At 42.7% G+C, this 17,681-nt stretch overlaps 1 protein-coding gene across 9 annotated transcripts in view; it reads left to right on the top strand.

Annotated features, from left to right (window-relative positions):
* The window catches only part of Ten-m (teneurin transmembrane protein Ten-m), a 709,737-nt gene that overhangs the window by 658,466 nt on the left and 33,590 nt on the right, over positions 1–17,681 (top strand). The window lies entirely within an intron of this gene.

A 17,681-nucleotide genomic window follows, 5' to 3' on the forward strand; every position in this document is an offset into this window, starting at 1 on the left:
AATACATCAAAAATTGGTCACGGTCGCAGCTTCGCAACCCGGGATGAGTCACGCTTTCTCCCCCCTCCAGCCTTCCCTCCCCGCAAGCCCTTTTTATTTTTTTATTTTCCCTTTCCTTTTCTATTTCATATTTTTTTCCCGACCGATGTCCCGGCTACTTCGGGGGCCATAAATTCAAAAGTATCCGCTTAATCACTAAAAACGCGGGATCCGTGCGCTCGAGTTGAACCAGTAAACCGAACCAGTATCCCGGCAATCAGTCGGACTGTTTAGGTCCGTGATATATGCTAATATTATAATGATTTCGATATAAATCTGTCCCATCCCGAGGGCCCTGTAATCCGGCGGCTCGTCCGTTGTGGAGTCTTTTCTCCAGTTTTTCATATTTCACCATCCGTATTATTTATGTCCGTCTTGTTGAATGCAAATTTGTACCACACTAACGAAATTAAGTGCGTTGTGCATCTTGGCTTCACGAATGTGGGTGGGTTTATTTGTAGATGCACTGGCAGGCGGGAAGGCTCATAAATCCAGCGTGTTTTCTTCCAAAACAGAGCGGATGCAAGAAAACACCGCCACGAAGGAACGATCTATATTCTGCCCGAACACTGAAATTGTTTTGCATCTATCGATCATAGTGGTTTAGGTGCATAGATACATCTATAGTGATAGATACATCTGTATTCTCATCTGCAGCATAGAAATAGATTGTGTCACCGTTGTTATTTGGACCCAATAGATGTAATTTAGAATTTCAATGATGACGGTACCACCAATATCCTGGAAAAAGGGGATTTCACATGTAATGGGAACAATGTGGGGGACACAATATTCTTAGAAATTATTGAGCAGCTCAGAGCAGGTCAGGCAGTTAGCTTCTATTTTTATTTACTTACTATTAGTTTTGTTTGTAAGATTCATTGATTTATCGATCTTGACGGTGTTTTCCCTTCCCTTATTTCAGATTAATTATTTTATTCCGTCCGAGTGGTTTTCCATGTGTAGCCATCATATTGATCATTTCTTCATCTAATAACACCAAGCAGAGTAAGTTTTTCCCGCTTAAATGTAATGATTGTTGACCAAACTCTTGCAAAACCTTAGTATTTCCAGCTCCAAATATGTCTCATAAAATTGTCCGGCTTGCCATGATAAATTTGTGATAGTGATGAGATCAATACCGATTTTAAGAATGTAGAATGGTTGCAAGAACTGGACGGGCAAGTATTATTTTTCGAAGGAAAAAAATAAAAAAAAAAAAAAACCTTGAGGAGTCAAACAGAAATTTGATGTAAGTCTGAAGAGGAGGCTGGAGAAACTCGGGGGATGAAATAATTGCAAGGGAAAAGCGACACGTTTGAGCTTCCGGCACCCGCGGCCCCGAAAGTTAGGGCGTAATTGGCGGTCTATTCTTTCGCAAACCCCCGCCCCGGTCCCAATCAGCGCAGCAAGGGGTAATAAGACTATCGGAAGGGCTCCGAAATTAAATTCTAAGCCAAGTGTAATGTCTTACGCAGGCCGCAGAGCGGAGCTGCAAGATCCGACCGCGAGAACGCGTTGGCGTCGGAGTCGAGCGCCGATCCCGGGGGCGATGTGGCATCGCTCGGCCGCGGACCGACTTCATTACGCAACTTATTCATTGGATATTAACGAGAGGGCGACTTTGGCGGGGGCGGGGGGTTGGTGCGTGAGCCCCGAGGAGTTGAGGGTGGTTCTGAGGCTCGATGTGGAAACAAAGAAGAATTTAGTCATAATTTGAAGTTCGGCCGAATCGATTAGGTTTCGCTGTTTCCAATCTTCGACGCTGATTAATGATGCATTCGGACCACCCCTCCGCCCATCCGCCCCCCGCTGGAGCCGCCGCGATACCCCCTTATCACCTACCCCTCGCCTCCGTGCGTGTGAAATGTTGGGAGCCTCGTATCTTTGCTCCGATGTACTTCTTTGGCTCTCTTACTTTCGTATTTTATTTTATACGGCTCTCCTGTTTGCGTTCAGTCCAGACGCACGGAGGAATTGAACACTCTTTCTTGTAGTGCTTTAAATTTTTACCGCCTCTAGAGGTTCTGTGTAAATATAAACACACTTTTTTCAACCATAAGGCTCACTTTTTTCGAACTTTCTCTGTACTGAATTTCTCTGTTCCTTTGTAAAAATTGAGTCTGATAGACCACAATTTTCCCTGAAAAATCTGAGAAATATTTAGAAAAGGAAAGTTTGGAGCATTAAGTCACGTCACTGCTTTTATTATCAATAAATTAAGTTGCTTAAAATGCATATTTCAATATTGAAATCAAACATACCCCATAGTGGCAGATTTTTATTTATGTATTTTTCGTACCGGAAAGCTCAAAGTCGTGTTATTCTGTGACGCGTTGCGGATACGGACTTTTAATAAATTTAGGTATTTTGAAAGTTTTTACGACCGGGTGATTAAAAGCCATATTAAGTTTGAGGCTGCGCCGCATGAAATGACCCGCAGGAAGGAATAATGATTCAAAAAGAGTGCATCTCTAGGGGATGTTGATGCCCGCCATGGCGTTTTACGATTAATTTAATGACGTCGGATGCCCTTATGAATTTCCCGTTTCGGCGCTCGCACTTGCCAAATCTTCAGAAAAACTGCCAATTTATGCGCCGAAAATTGCGATTCGTCCGTCAACGTCGGCAACAGTGTACCGAAGGTCTAGCCCCGGCGTTTTTTGATACCCATGTTATGTCATTAGACGTCACTAATTATTCCGTGAAACAATATTATTGGCATAATAAAGCTCCGAGAGCGCGTCCAATTTTTTTTCCCTCCTGTGTTTCATTTACATGTCCATTACATGTGAATGAATAAACGACGCTGCCCGTCGTCATGGAAACCACCTTTTCCACCCTGATACACTGAGGATTTGGTCTCGAAGTTTGGCTCTGTAAAATGTTCAGGTGAGAATCAGCCAAAATGACGCAATTTTTAAACTCAATCGTAGATACACACACTGAAAAAAAATATGTTAAAAGTTCCAGTGAAATTTTTTTTAATGAAATGTTTCTTTTTTTGTTGCAGGTAAGATATACCCGTACAGAAATTACTCCACTTTCGTAAGTCGTGAAAAAATTAATTTTGAACATTTTGATCATTTGAACAACTATACATTCAAATTCGTAATAAATTAATGGCTTTTTTCCGAGAAGAACTAGGTGAAAATAAATCAAGTAAAAAAGATGTGTGTTTAGGATCTGCTCTCACAGTTGATTCTTATCAAAGTTAATTTCACATAGTTCTTTTTAGCATAACTGCGTCAAAATTTTGCCTGCGCGTTTTGAGTGGATATATGCTGCTTAGATAATCATAAAAACTTGAGGAACCTCTCTAAGCTTTTAACTAATCACAAGTAAAAGACTCAAAACTATGTTCATATTGTTTAAAAATTTACTGAACATAATCAAACATTTTGAGAATCCGTCGCAATTATTTTGATTTAAAGTTTAAAAAATTTGACAGTGAAATTTTTGAAGGAAATGGACCTCTTTAGTCAGCACTCCTCCTGTTTTAGTAATTCGTGACCTCTTGCAATTACATCAGTTCATATACGCTCATCACTAAATATACTGAGCTGCCCGTTTTCGAGAAGGATCAATTAATTGAAACCAAGGGAGGAATTCCTATCATCCTTGGCCCGGTGTCAAGAAGCTTATAGGTTTCCATCTGATAATTAAATTGCGTCGCAAGAAAAGCTGTCTCGAAAGCGTCGTAGTATCAAGGGACCGCGCAAACGAAATTCGGTGATCAATGCAACTGCAACCCCCACAAGAACCCTGGTTCCGTTTCGGTCGCGGCGATGCCAGACTTGGCCGAGAAGTGTATCCCATTAAGTTTGACTTGAAGTCGGATGGTATTCACGTCCATGTGGCAACCCCCTCGGTCCGGATTCGAAAATGAAATTTTTGGTTAGCCTGGGGAATCGTTCGGCGCGGTGCATTTTGTGGATGAGTCTTCGTATCTCAGTGGCGCAGGCCTCTAACGTTGCCGCGTTGGTCGGATTTTGTTCGCAGTTTAAAGTGTATCAGGTGGAGTGAGAGAGACTCAGAAAAAAGAGGAAGAGAGAAAGAGAAAGAAATATCGGGAGATACTTTTAAAAGTAGAGGGCCTTTAAGTATTTCGCAATTTTTTTATTTTTTTTTCGTTTTTCCACCACTTTGCTTCTGCTTCTCCCCCTTGTAACACACTCGAAATGCGAGCTGGTTTTAAGCCTTTTCCAGAGAAGGTAAATTAAATACATAAGAAAAAGATAGGACCTACATAAGTACTTAATAAATCAGGGCTGAAAAACAGGAAAAACCAAGAAAAGTCTGGAGAATTGTAACCCCAAAAATCAAGGATTTAACAAATCTCGGACAAGAGGCGACCCCGTTTTCTTAACTAGGTCTGTATTTTTTCAGAAGTTTTCCAGAGGAGGTAAATTAAATACGCAAGAAAAAGTTAGGACTTACATTATACTGCAGGGCGTTTAGAATAATTCACTAGGGTTTTAAACTATATGAGTTTAGCGTGTTGAGTGGAATTTTCGAAAAATAGCGGCAATGCAGGTTGTAATTCACTTGGGAGAGGAGCCAGAGGAGGTTATCAACTCAGCTCAGGTGGCGCACCGGGGGGCGAAGGGGGGCGCGGGGGGATGAAGGGACGGGGGCAGAATCCCAGAGGGGACGCTCCGGGGACCCGAGCTTTTCGGGGACGCGCGCCTTCGTCCCATTGTGCTCGCGTTTGCCGCACTCCAGCGCGCGTTTGCTGCCACTTTTAGCATTCTTGCGCGTGGTTGCGCTGTTGATGACGTCATCCATTGCGGTATCACAAGCCAAAGTTTTTTTCCACTTTCGATTAATCAATTCAGTGGTGCATTAATGTGCACTAATTGCTCCATGCGCATTACGGATGAACCAACACTGGGGGAAAAAAAACACATTGGATCTAGAGTCTAGACTCTTAAAAACATCGACAAGAAAAATCACTCTTGATTCAATCAGAATCTAGCTTAAATGAAGAACCAAGCCTCTTAATTTAAGCGGATTTCGTTTTGATTCAAGCAAAAATCTGATTGAATCAAGAGTTTTATTTCTTGTCGATGTTTTTAAGAGTCTGGACTCTAGATCCAATGTGTTTTTTTCCAGTGCTGGTTTTGATAGCCAGTACGGAGTCTGTCTGAAGAATGACGTGCTATTATTGAACCATTCCCCGTTTTCTGAGTAGTATGTTGAGTACTAACGAGGTCAAAAATGATTCCAGAGGAACCAGTAAGAGTCGGATCGCATGCTGGTTCCGTGTTATCTCGCACACGGACCCCAGAGGTAAACCCGCCGAGGGCCAAGTTTTTTTTCTCTCTTTCCGTTTTCATTCTCTCCATGATCCGACTGAATTTCACTCACGACCCGACTCAATAAAAGCTACATTCCAGGCTGCACCGGTGAGCTTTTTTAGGACATCCTGTACAGGTTCGGAGGGGTTTTTCGTGTGGCGTATCTGCCATCAGCATTGACGTGTTTTCTATTTCAAAGTCAATGCTGGAAATGCACATACATGAACAATGAGAGGCGAGAGCGGCCCGACGCACAGTGGACCTAGTCAATTAGAGAGGTCGGACAAGAATTTTATTTACTGAAACTGCAAATTTTGATGTTTAATACATCACATTTGAAATTTTTAGGGGTGCCTCTCTAGTAAAATTTCACGAAGAAACCAATAACACCACTTTTAGAACCTCAAAGTTTGGTATAAAATGAATTATTAGCGTTTAAAGATTACAAGGTTTGTCCGACCTCTCCTATTGACTTGTTCCGTTGTGCGGCGAGAGCTGCGCTACCGCATGAGTGCCTTCTTGTCGTGTCCTATAGTCATCTACTCATCTAGTTACTGTCTCGCACAGTGGCGTGGCGTGCTTTGCGATATATCGATCGATACGCCACTGAAACCTATGATAAAGATAGATTATTAGGGTGTTCGCAGCGAGCACCTTAGTAATCGATTCTTTACCATAGCTTCCAATGGCGAGATATCGATAATCGATCATTCACGCCACGCCACTGGTCTCGCAGTTGTCGGGCCCTCGCTTTTATTTCCCGGGAATCATACTGAAAATTGGAGGAAAAGTACCTCGGAGATATCGCACTCCGCCCGGAAAACCTTATCCTCCAAAACCAATGTTCATGGTGAAACTACAGGGACGAATCGTCGTTTCCCGCTCGGAGGAACGGAACTCCATTCCAAGGTTGCCAGTTTGACTCAAACACTTGATTTATTTTACGAAGTTATACCCGCGTGCAATATTTATCAAACATTTTATTTTTCCTCGGAATCTGAGGAAAAATGAGTGGAATTTTCAGTGAGGAATGCTCGAGATTCTCCAAAAAAATATATGATTTGCGACGGGAAATTTGGCAACATTGAAATGAAGTTTCGTTATTTCGTTAGGGTAACGACGAATTATGCAGGTTTAAGGGTCGTGTTCATAGTCATTCCTGAACCAGGGTGTCTACAAATCCGGAAATAGTACTGATTTTTTAAGGGCGGTCCGAAAGTACTGCGAAAGTGCGGAAATTCCGCAAAAAGGTCCGGAATCTTTTTAAAGTTTTTGTTATTTTTGTCGCAATTTCAAATTTTTGAAATTTCTCTAATTTCTTCAAATGGAGGCACTCAAAAAGTACGGAATTTCTCGAGAATGTACTGAAAAAGTACTGTAAAAGTACTTATTTTTGACCAGCCTATTTTAGTAGACACCCTGTTAAACAGATCCTGGTCTTATGAGACCCCACACGGTTTCAAATTTGATATTAGACGGTTACCTCATCTGAAAAAAAAGAAAGAAAATACAATTTTACGAATCAAAATTCTTACAATAGTAACTTTCGGTTGATCTGAGCATCCTACTTCATCGAGCACCGTCTATAAATAGCGAGAAGTATGAGAGAACGCGGGAAAATAGGAGAAAGTCGTGGAAAATAATTAGAAATATGGGTCAAAATCCCGGCGGAACGGGGGAAAATTCCGGAATCAACTCCCCGACCGGGCGAATCCGGTAAATTGGACGAAATAATGGCCGAGCGGAACGGAAGGTGGGATAATAAATCTGTAGCGTTACAAAAATGAGAGTTTTTCATTTCCCCGGCGGAAGTTGAGTGGCGAGGAAATTAGGAAAGTTGGAAAATAAAGGACGACGCCCGGTGCCCGTGTATGCGCGCCTTTGACCTCGTGTTAACGGCGTATCTATCAATGTTTAGCTTTCCGCCAATTGATGGGAGCATCGTATTTATCTTGGGCGAAATTATTTTCTCTCCCGATAATTCCTCCCGTAAGTTGCAGGCTACAGCCCGCCAGAGAGCGCTTAGATTTTCTATCCAATTATCGTAAACCTGTCTTAGCTTCCTCGCATCGACCGGGAAAGAAAATCCTTTGTTCTCGCGGCTTTGCGCTTCCTTCATCATGCATTACGCTTTCTCGTGCAGTTTCTTGGAGCCGTGTCTATATTTTCTCCACCTCGAGCATTCCAAGAGTTCGATATGTTCGTATTCAACGAGACACAGAGAGGCTGATAATTTGTCAGAACATCTGAGGAAGTGAACAGTGAAAATTTTCAAGCGTCGATAAAACTGATATGAAAGATATTCGAGCGCCATCAAGCAGAAGTAACTTGTCTAATTTCGATGATGAAAAGAAACTTTGTACCCTAATTGTGTGCTTTCGTCGGTATCTGCTATATCTTATCAGCCGATGCAGATGGGTCTCTTCAACCTCGGATGTCCTTTTCTAAATAAGTTCCATTTAAATCGTGACGTCTTTCGTTAAATCTATAGAGCTCTCAATAATTTTGGCCATTTTCTTTTGGAATCGCTCGAGGAGGCAATATCATACTCGATAATCATGCAAATCTCATCATCTCAGTTTATATACATATAGTTACCATGTAGAAATTCTATATTACAATGATACTGCGTTAGAGTAAGTATTAAGTTTTCCGCGCTACTAACGAACAAAACTTGCTAAGTTTTTTAAATACAATAAACAATAGTCATTCATCTGCACTGAATCAGCCTATCTTTCTGCTTCCTCTAGACGTAACGCTAGAGCCTCGAAGTGCCTTGATTTATCCTGTGTGCTCTCCGCCCGCACTGCCAACAAATGTGCATCCAACTATTTTGAAGGGGCTATAGCGGACCCAGATTTTCCTCTCTCACAATCATTTTATTCGGTTAAAAAAAAAATCGAATCAAGCGGGGGTTTATTAGCGAGTCCACCAATCGTATTTTACCTGTAATTATCATCCTCCACCGCACGTTTCTCTTTTCCATTTTTCCCATTTTCCGTTCCCGACATTAGCTTCGCCTTCTGTCGCCGCTACCTCTGCCCTCTCCGTAATTACGGGCCAACCTCATAGCGAACACGAAAACTTTCTTCACGTCATCGTTAAATTTTTCCACCCCCCTTTCCCGTCTTCTCCTCTATCGCATCGATTTTGCAGGCTTTCCAACGGACCCCCTCGCTTAATTTTTCTTTTCAGCAATTAAGACTCAACACGAAGAGATTGTACCGAGTTCTCTAATTAAGCGTAGCAACTTTCCCGGCCCGGAGACTGATGAATTTAACTCTTCCTAATTAAATTGTTTTATTTTTCGCCTTGTCATTTGCTCCGGTAAAAAATCCAATCAATGCCGATTTTCGACTCCACGTTCCTTTTTCTCCGAGCCGTGAGGCAGGATGTCGTATTGAGGTGATTAAGAGAAGTCTCTTCTCAAAGCTTTGAGACGGTGTCGTCTACGTGGCCGTTCTTCGACCTAACGAACCTGGCGGAAAATCCCGGCTGCGATCTCAACTTACAATTAATTCCGCCGAGTTTCAACTCAGGTTATCAAACCCGGAAATTTCGTTCGAGAAGACTGGTACAAACGGTTACCAGCGGAGCGATTATTGAAACTGATAGACAAAGCGATAGACAAAGATGACATAGGGAGTATGGAGCGATCCTACTGGTTGACATAGTTGGTTCTCATAGACTAAGGGGGAAAATGATAGACTACTGTCGGGTCTCTCGTGAGTGGCCGTTAGTTAGTCTATTACCTACCTCCTTTGTCCATTGCAACCACCCGTTTCCACCAATAGGATCCCTCCAAATCCCTTTTGTCGTCTCTGTCTATTGCTTTGTCTATCAGTATCAATAATCGGCCCGCTGTCGGTTGATTTTTGGAACTGATAGACAAAGCTATAGACAAAGAAGACATTGGAAGAGTTGAGCGATCCCATCGGTTGAAGTTTTATTCGCTATTTTATCTGCATTATCTCAAAGAAATGTTCGTGACTCTCTCAGAACAATATTTTTAGGGGGGAAGGGGGTAAAATTGGCATCATTTATTTCCTCATACGATGTTTTTTCTTCACAAAGTAGTATCGGTAAATGTTGCGAATACAAAGACTCGTGGTCCATTCGTTCAACTTCATTGCTGTTAGAGTCGCCTCGATCTCAAATCTCTTGTTGCGCATGCGCGCGTTAGCACGCAAACGTCACATTACTTAGCCGCTTGACCTAGGTCGCGGTCACGATCAACGTTGCCGTTTTGAACAAAATCTCGCACAGAAAATACTGCCGTAGACTCGAATTCTGTGATGATTCGGCGAAATTGCAGCCCGTGGTGCGGATTTTCGTGCCAAAATTCACCTGTCTCCTTTTCCTCGGTGGGAATTTTATGGGCCAGTTGGCAACATCGCTCGCTTCAGAACCGCGTGCGATCGCTCACGAGCAATCGACGACGGGCATGTCACATTCTGCCGTGCTGAAAAAAAACACCGTATGAGCCTTCACGCGTTGCCAAATTTCCTCTCGCAAATCGCCAATTTTCAAGATAATTTTTGAATATTTTTCTGACGATTTCTCAGATAATTTTGTTTGTAATTTTATCTAAGTGTCAAAATTGTGAAAATTTCAGGGAAATGTATTCATAGATTTCCTCATAAATAAACGTTTTATCGATGGAAATTTGGCAACTCTCGAATGTTCATACGGTGTTCTTCCTCAGCACGGCAGAGCGCCAAGTCTGCCCGTCTTACCAACAGGACGTCTGAAAAATACCCCCAGATGCTCTGCACCTATCAAGACCTGTTCGAGCAATTAATCTTCCTGTTCCTCACGTTGTAGGACGTATGCCCTCAATTGAACAAGTGTTCAGATCAGATTTGAAAATTAGCGTTGGTAGAAAAGCTGGACCATTAGAAAAACTGAGTAGAAGCATTACAATTTTCCCCCGAAAGTTTTCAGAAACCCTGAATAATGGCTCTTGCTCTGAAGATGTTAACATACTCTGTTTAAAAGTCAGTACAGTAATATAAGACTAAGCGTTTGAAATAACGCCCCATTGGTTTGATTATTTTCATTTACCCCGTATATGCCTTAGCCGAGTCAAATTGGCCCGATGCTCATCGAAAAATCGTGCCCCGCGGGTTGTATGGAGCCGGTACATAAGATCTTTCGAAATAGGTCCACGAATACATTTGAAAAAAAGAAAAAATCGAACGTGGACACAGCCGAAGATGGGAGAGACTTATTTGGGCCTTGTAATTTTACTTTTCTCCCGGATTCGAGCGATACCTCATTGGCAGCACAGAGCCGAGCATTGCAAGTTCATGCCTCGCGCCATCGCGCCTTCAATTTTTCAGATGCAACACGGACATCCATCAAGTACGAATAGTTGTATCACTGCGCCGTCATCAACGCGCGTCTTTTCTCCTGCTCTATTTCTATGTTTTGGTGATTCCGTTAATCTTTTTTGTAATGTTACGAGGGGCGTTCAATAAGTAAGTATCCCCCCCTCTCTAAAATCCATAAGAATGGACCAATTTTAAAAAACTTGGGCTCAAAATCTTCCTTAGGATATTTCGAGTTCAACAAAACAAACCGCAACAAAATCGGACCATGTGCGGCCGAACGCGAGCCGTTTGAACGCGCCGAGGTGCTCGACGCTCCCGCCGAATCTGCGAGGATTTGAAGTCCGCTACAGGAGAAGAGCTTCTCTGCCAAAGCCTCAGTCGTTCATCACTGACGAAAAATCAAAGAAATTTTTGTAGAATAAGGGGCTTACCTCACTTCTCCACATAACCAGCTCGATCCAAGCAAGTCTGATACTGAGACTAAGACTAACAGAACAGCTTTTGGATGCCTCGTGCGTGGAAGTCTTTCGGCTGACCGCGGATGAAAGAGTGGACGGCTTGTTTGACCTCTTCCACTGATTCAAAATTAACTCCTCCGAGTTCAGATTTCAGATACGATAATAAATGGCAAACCAGACCACCATTTATTTCCGTTCCTGAAATCTGAACTTGGAGGAGTTAATTTTGAATCAGTGGAAGAGGTCAAACAAGCCGTCCACTCTTTCATCCGCGGTCAGCTGAAAGACTTCCACGCACGAGGCATCCAAAAGCTGTTCTGTTAGTCTTAGTCTCAGTATCAGACTTGCTTGGATCGAGCTGGTTATGTGGAGAAGTGAGGTAAGCCCCTTATTCTACAAAAATTTCTTTGATTTTTCGTCAGTGATGAACGACTGAGGCTTTGGCAGAGAAGCTCTTCTCCTGTAGCGGACTTCAAATCCTCGCAGATTCGGCGGGAGCGTCGAGCACCTCGGCGCGTTCAAACGGCTCGCGTTCGGCCGCACATGGTCCGATTTTGTTGCGGTTTGTTTTGTTGAACTCGAAATATCTTAAGGAAGATTTTGAGCCCAAGTTTTTTAAAATTGGTCCATTCTTATGGATTTTAGAGAGGGGGGATACTTACTTATTGAACGCCCCTCGTACTTGGAGGGCTACGTGGGCAACACAGCCAAAGATAGAAAATGCGTAAGCCGGCCTCGATTTTTAACTTTAATCCGGAATCAGAGCGATACCTCATCGGCAGCACAGAATAGAACATTGCGAGTTCACGCCTCACGCCATCGCGCCTTCAATTTTGCAGACGCAACACGGACATCCATGAAGTACGAATAGTTGTATCTCTGCGCCGTCATCAACGCGCGGTGTCTTAGCGATCTCTTGATATCGTCCATTTTCACATGGTTCCTCTTAGCATAAATGGACCGCGTTAAACGGAAAGGAACTAAGCCACATCAGCTATTGCCAAATTTAATCGGGCGATTTATTTTTTTACATGAAAACGGTTGTGCGAATTTTTGTGCAAATTTCTATTAATTTTTTCCATAATACGACGCGAATTCCTTAAAATTTTTAAAGGAATCCGCACAAATGTTCTCTCGTTAAAAATCAAATTCCCCTGTTAAATTTGGCAACAGCTGATGTGGCTCGGTTCCTTTCTGTTTAACGCGGTCCAAATAAGTCCTACCGTCCATGAAAAAATGAACAACCTTCCGAATAAAAAGTTTCCACGTGTCACTGAGTGGTGAGCGAATGGTCTCTATTTGCTCGTGGAAAGGCAACACGATGCACCTGTGCGTTACCACGGCGGGCAAAAAATTGCGTTTCGTCGCACGAGCTTGTCGGATGGTCGGAGGTGGAACATGGAAACGTCCAGGGGTCTCAGACGCGGTGTTTCTCACAACCGAGGATTGCTCTCCAATCAGATTGGGAGTGATTTGTGCAGCCGCCCCATCGGCGTACGAGTGCATCCTCGAGCCGAGCTCGCTGCCGGAGCCCTGCGGTGCAATGTTTACTCCGAAATCTAGTATGCCACGATTGCCACGTACAATTTTTAAGTTACACACTGGAAGAAAAAAAAAACACCTTGGATCTAGAGTCCAGACTCTTAAAAACATCGACAAGAAAAAATACTCTTGATTCGATCAGATTTAAGCTTAAATCAAGAACCAAGCCTCTTAATTTGAGCGAATTCCCTTTTGATTTAAGCTTAGATCTGATTGAATCAAGAGTCCGTTTTCTTGTCAATGTTTTCAAGAATCTGGACTCTAGATCCAATGTGTTTTTTTTTTCCTGAGTATCTTGTCCTCTTGAACTTAGAAACAGGCAGCTCGTACTGCCGTGCCAAGGGAAAGTGTCGTATGAACCTTCATGCGTTCCCAATTTTTCTTTGGCCGTGCTAAGGAAAAACGCCGTATGAAAATTCGAGAGTTTTCAGAAAATAGTTATTATTGAAGAAAGTTATGAATATTTCTCCTTGAAATTTTCTGGAACTTCAGGTGAAATTGCGAGCAAAACTACATGAAAAATTGGAGGACAAATATTTAAAAATTTTCCCGAAAATTCGGAATCATAGACTGCCGTTGCGCTTTCACTGCCGTAGTAGGAAAGAACGGCGTATGAACCTTCAGACGTCGCCGAATTTCCTTTTTTTAAGTATGAATTTTTAAAGGAACTCGCGGATCTTTTTCTGACAATTTTTTGAAAAGAATTCCGTTTACGATTTTATCGAAAGTAGGTATCTGATAAGTTATAAAAGGGGAAATATTCACAAGTCTCCTAAAAAAAATGTTTTTGGGAGCGAATTGGGCTGGATCCGAATGTTCTAAAGGACGCTTTTCCATTTCACGGTAGTCCACGTGAGGAGAACAGGGTGTCAACAAGTCCGGAATTTCCGGAAAGTCCAGATATAGTACTGATTTTTTGAGGGGGGTCCGGAAGTACTGAAAAAAATGCGGAAATTCCGCAAAAGGTCCGGAATTTTTTTCATTTTTTTGTCATTTTTGTCTCAATTTGAGCGAGAAATACAAATATTTGAAATTTTTCGAATTTCATCAAATTGAGGCACTAAAAAAGTACTGAATTTTTCTATTGAGGAGGTACTGAATTTTTTTGGGAATGTACTGAAAAAGTACTGATTTTTGGCCCGCCTATTTTAGTAGACACCCTGGGGGAAGCATCGATTTCCAGGGAGCTTTGGCAGCGCGGTGGTTGACAGATCCGCGGCGCGACCGCACGATCCCGAAGCTCCCCGAGTCGAAGCGCGGGGCTAAAAAATGGGGGAATAAACAAGCGCAAAGGTGGAACTCGACTAAAATGCAGATTTGATGTAAATATTAGGAGTGTGTTGCAGACGCGACATCAATCACGGCTCGACCTGTCGCGTTTGTACCGTGTTAAGGCGTCATTAAGGCGTCGGGCTCCGCGCAGTGCGCACGCCGCTGAGCAGAACGAAGATGGTGTCTTATTTATCATCGCCGGGTTCGCGCGGCGTCGCTCCCCGGTGGAACATCCCTGCGTTTTTACCATGCGCGAATCGCTGGAAAATTGCGATCTGACAACGCTGCGGGTCCAGATTGACGCCTTTTCAGACCCGAAATCCGGTGCTTTCTCGTCCGATTTGACCACTAGGCGTCGGTAGTAATTGCCCATTAGGTGTAAGTCCTTACCCCGAAAATGGACCAATAGACAAGGTACAAATTTCAGCACTTTGATGCATGTTTCTAACTAGAATTTCATGTAGAACACGATTCTTACACCAAAAATTGCTGAAATAAACTCCAAACTCAGATATTAACGTTTTAATCTTACATTGGTTACATGAAATTTGAATTGCCCGGTCACGAGAAACTCAATACTCTACGTGAGTCAAATCGCGCCTTTCAATGGTTTCGGCAGGCTTCTCAATTGAGCACTGTTCCTTTCCTAACCTTTATCGTTCGAAGGGTAAACAATTTGCTATAGCTGAGCCAAAACGTCATGATTGAGGCTACTATATTTTCCTATTGCAGAGACTGCCATGGTAACGCTTGACGTGCAGGGGCAATCCAGAATTTTCCTCGTTTTCCATCGACGTCGACTTAGAAGCGAAAAAACAGGAGTGAGCCTGAGTGTCGACTATTTAATACAGCTTTTAATTCATCATAACTTCCTCGCTAACCCTCTAATTAGAACACGGGAGATTAAAGAGCCCCAACTTTCTTCGGTTCCTCTCCGAGCAAGCACCGAGCCTCCTCTTTCAGGCACCGTTTCCACCACTCCCATCCCTCCTTCCTTGATCTTCTTCTAACTATTCTTGCGGTCCTTGTAACCCCTATGGTCGGAAGGGTAGAAAATCAGGCATCCAGCCCAAGAGAAAATATCTATTTCGCCAAATGCTTGGAGACCGAGTTTAGCAGAAAAGAACCGACTGAAATCAATCAAAAATTGAATGCGTGTAGAGTTTTACTTATCCAAAGGAATCAAATTAATTGTGAAAAAAAAGAGGAAAAAAAAATACTCCCGTTCCACAAACCAGTTATATCTTCAATTCAATGTCAGTTATCGGGCTCCAATCTCTTCTCACGCTCATTTTTTTTTGCAAATGTGTGCTGGATCTTTTCCAATGAACTCAATTCATTCAAAATAGGGTTGTTTTTGTTTTGGCTGTCCTTGATGCTCCGCAATGACGTCGTCGTGTTTTTTTTTTTTTTTTTTTTTTTTTTTTTTTTTTCTTTAATTAATTTTTTTACAAGAATTGTCTTGAATCAAGATACTGACTTTTCCAGGGGAAAATTTGACTTTGTAAATATCATTTCTGGAGTTAACATTTATTGCTGTACTATATCTGGCTATCAGGCTATCAGGTTAAAAATTTGTCAAATAAAGTCATATGAATATCAAAGAAAATAATCACATTTACGAGTTTAAAAGCAATTACGTACGACCGTGCAAATCAAGGGGGGCGCTTTCAGTTCAGCTCCACCGTCCCGCCTTCGAAATCACTCGAATGCTTGTCCGAGTGAACAACGAAAATCCATTTAAATTAATATAAAAGAGGAGGAAGGCAAATAGCGGATTTGACGTGGAAGGGCTAGAGGGGTGGAGGACACCCGACCCGAACCGGGCACCGAAGGGGGAGGCGGGGGTGGTAATTTATAATTATATTTATTGGTCGAAAAATCAACCGGCTTTAACGTGAGTTCCGCTTCCCAGTAAGCGGGTATCAAATGAATGTGTTCCTACCGAAATTACGGAAGCGGTGTTGCCAGTTTTGATGTTTCACACTATTCGCGAGGCTAGGAAGGAACGAAGACACGCACTATCACGTCAATGTCTGGGAATACATTTATTTCGACGCAAGGGATGTGTTTTGCCTAATCGTCCAAATGAAGGCTGAAGATACTCTGTTGCCCATGTTGGAACCACGTTCAGTGTCAAGGGGCGTTGTCCGCCTTCATTTGACGGTTAGGCAAAAACAACTCCAGTGAGTGAAAAAAGTGGTATTCTCAGAGATCGACTTGTTCGTGTCACGATTTCATCAGGAGCCTTTTATAGAGTGGGAGCTCCTTACTTTAGCCCGCACTAGATCGGCACATTTTTTTAAAAAAAAACTTTGATGAAACTAGCCAACTGATTTACTCTGAAATCAACTCCCAAGCTCAAAAAAAGCTCTCAAGTTGAGGCCAAAATGGAGGGGATATCCCCCGCTATCCTGAGAGTCCACCTCTACATCAGGACTAACTCTCCATGCAAAGATAGGGAGCAAATACATTGACAGGGCTGCCACTTTATTTGGGGACTGTTAAACTGAAAACACGGCATCACGATTAATGTATTTGCTCCCTATCTTTGCATGGAGAGTTTTTCTTGATGTAGAGGTGGACTCTCAGAATAGCGTGGGATATCCCCCCCCCCCATTTTGGCCTCAACTTAAGAGCTTTTTTTGAGCTTGGGAGTTGATTTCAGAGAAAACCAGTGGCACCATCGTGTTTCTCGCGAACTTTTACGTAAGAATCAATAGTCAAATCGCAAATTCCTCACACATGCAACATCCTCACACATAGCCGTGGTCTCGGTGTAATTTTTCTCGGTGCTCGATCGGTGGAAAATTGGCAGCGACGGGCAGCGGGAAGCCGCCCAATTTTGAAACATCTCTGTTTGTTTATTCTCGCGGGCTCAAGTGGCATGGCGGACGGTGGACGGTAGATGGCGCGGCCGCTGTTTGCCACTCCAGCCGCTTCGTCACTCTGATGAGCTTACATGCAAATTGGTTTAGTTCGAGAGCAAACAGTAGGACACTGGACACGGGCATCGAAGCAAGAACCCCATCCAGTACACCGTTGCCGCCCGCCAATCAAAACCATCCGCATTCGGCAGTCTCAAGGATTCAGAGTTGGCACTACATTTTGCAAAAAGGCACTGGTAAAAAAAAGTAGCTTGAATCTAAAGTCCAGACTCTTGAAAACATTGACAAGAAAAAATACTCTTGATTCAATCGGATTTTTCCTTGAATCGAAGAGTCAAGCCTCTTGATTTAAGCGGATTTCCATTTGAATCAAGAGTATTTTTTCTTGTCAGTGTTTTTAAGAGCCTGGACTCTAGATCCAAGCTACTTTTTTTTACCAGTGGGAACTACCATTTCTGGCTCATCCATAAAAGCACCTACCTGCGTAGGACAATAACTCCTACGCTCTTTTGAAAATGAGCCAGAAATTATAGTTCTTTATGGAAAATTTAATCCAGTTTTTCATCAGAGGAGCAGGGTTTTTCTCAGCTGCAGTTTTTTGTATTCCTGAGTTTCCGGCTGTGTCTCTCAAAACTTAACTTAAATCCTCGTTGAATTCCGGCCGTTTCTCCAAAACCACTGGAAAAAAAACACACATTGGATCTAGAGTCCAGACTCTTAAATACATCGACAAGAAAAAGTACTCATGATTCAATTGGATTTTGCTTGAATCAAAACAAAATCCGCTTAAATTAAGAGGTTTGGTTCTTGATATAAGCTAGATTCTGATTGAATCAAGAGTGCTTTTTC

Source organism: Bemisia tabaci, chromosome 7 (genome assembly GCF_918797505.1).
Source record: "Bemisia tabaci chromosome 7, PGI_BMITA_v3".
Lineage (NCBI taxonomy): Eukaryota > Metazoa > Arthropoda > Insecta > Hemiptera > Aleyrodidae > Bemisia > Bemisia tabaci.